This window comes from Rhagoletis pomonella, unplaced genomic scaffold (genome assembly GCF_013731165.1).
Source record: "Rhagoletis pomonella isolate Grant_MI unplaced genomic scaffold, Rhpom_1.0 Rhpom_scaffold_00004, whole genome shotgun sequence".
In the NCBI taxonomy this organism is placed as follows: Eukaryota; Metazoa; Arthropoda; class Insecta; order Diptera; family Tephritidae; genus Rhagoletis; species Rhagoletis pomonella.
Window position 1 is genome coordinate 66,401,688 of NW_023458558.1, and position 1,876 is coordinate 66,403,563.

Consider the following 1,876-nt stretch of genomic DNA (forward strand, 5'->3'; position numbering starts at 1 on the left):
ATCCGATGTTGGAGAAGATAATAAGAGCTGCAGAACTGAACAACTCAAGAAGATTTTTTTACACAAAAGTCTGCAATTACTGACGTACGCCGATGGCATCGAAATCATCGTTATCAGGAACCGCGAAGTTTGTTCCAAGCAAAGCGATTAGGTCTGTTGGTCAACGAGAACAAGGTAACAAAATCGACGGAAAGAAGGTCAATTGACACTATTACGCATACTGATGCGAAATAAAGTCAATTGACATTGTTACCTTTTTAAAAGCGAAATAAAATCCAGCGACATTATAGCTCTTTCAAACATTAAATTTGCGTAGTTTCCATTTCAATTCGGAAATACTTAATTTATTTCCAAATTTTTGTTGATTTTATTTCTCTTTTAAAAAGGTAATAACGTCAATTCATTTTCGCATCACTATGCGAAATAGTGCCAATTTACGTTACTTCCGTTGATCTTGTTACCTGTCACCCGTTATGCATGGCATGATGAGCTGTATGAGCTTTACAACGACATAGAAATAGTTCAGCGAATTAAGATGCAGAGGCTCCGCTGTCTTATCGATGTCGTGGATTTCGACGCTCCAGCTCTGAAAGTATTCAAATCAGAAGAAAATACGTAGAACCATCAGGAAAAAAATAATTAAAAATTAACGCGAACTCTTAGGCACTTCAAATTTGCAAATATTTTTTCTTTTAGTTTTGATTAAAATTAAAAATGTTGATAAAATTTCGTTGAACTTCCCTTATCTTCACATATAATAAAATTGTAACGGCGGTCCTTATTAGAGCAATAGAAGCCAAATGAACAATTTTAAGAATGTTGGTCTATCATTCTGTTCGTTTTTCTGCCTGTCTGTATGTTTGTCTGCGCATCAATTGAAAACTAATGCATGAAATGGAATGAAGTTTTCACCGAAGTATTTCTAAAAGTCTAACTTAAAATATAAGAGAGAAATATTTAGACAATTGCCACCTGTTTGAAAATTCCAGTGTAAATAAATTGATAAGATAAAGTAAATATTGCAATATGGCTGTCAAAACAGAGAGGTTTTAAAAGGCTTACAGCTGAAAATATTTTTGTGGACGGTTGCCACCTGTTTGAATATTAAAAATTTGATTAAATTGATAAGATAAATTAAATATTGCAATATGAGTACCAAACTGAGGAGGTTTAGGAAATTTTACTTCTGAAAATATTTTTGTAGCGGGTTGCCACTTATTTGAAATGTGTTATTCAGATAAAGTTATAAGACAAGATAAGTTCTGGATGGTGTACTAATCCCACGAAGTGCACGATATGTAGAATCGAGGTAGAAGATTATAAATTAAATCTCCAGGATTAAATACCTTCGAAAATTTATTAACAACACCCTTATTCATAAAAAATAAAGAATGTTTCATAAATCGAAAATTTGGTTGACAATCTCACTTCATAAAGCTCTTCTAATCTACATATTTAATTTTTTACGAATGAAGCCATAACAGTTGTGGGAGGGAGCAACAACACACAAATACTGTTTAGGCGCAGTGAAGCACGCCGGGTATTTGCTAGTTTTATATAAAGTTTGAAACTTTGATTCATATGATTCTATTTCCAGCATGAACTTTATTTTTGTTAAGAAATAACAAAAATGTTAGATTACAAACCATTTTAAATATTAGGGGTATGCAGATACATAGTATATGCAGACAGTGTATGTACATATGTTTATTATCAATGTACATATGTTTGCTTTCACAGATATGATCTCAGATATTCAATTGCCAACGCCACCCTCATCACTACACCACTCTGATTTATCCATATACAACTCAATCAAGCCAATATGAAATATCAGAATTGTGCGAAATTCAATTTGCTATTACCCCGATTGCAA

At 32.7% G+C, this 1,876-nt stretch overlaps 2 protein-coding genes across 2 annotated transcripts in view; one reads left to right on the plus strand and one right to left on the minus strand.

Moving 5' to 3' along the window:
- The window catches only part of LOC118738005 (prosaposin), a 126,047-nt gene that overhangs the window by 113,960 nt on the left and 10,211 nt on the right, over positions 1–1,876 (minus strand). The gene's annotated exons all lie outside the window — the stretch shown is intronic.
- Positions 1–1,876, plus strand: part of LOC118736739 (cytochrome P450 4c3) — an 18,002-nt gene that overhangs the window by 14,091 nt on the left and 2,035 nt on the right. The window lies entirely within an intron of this gene.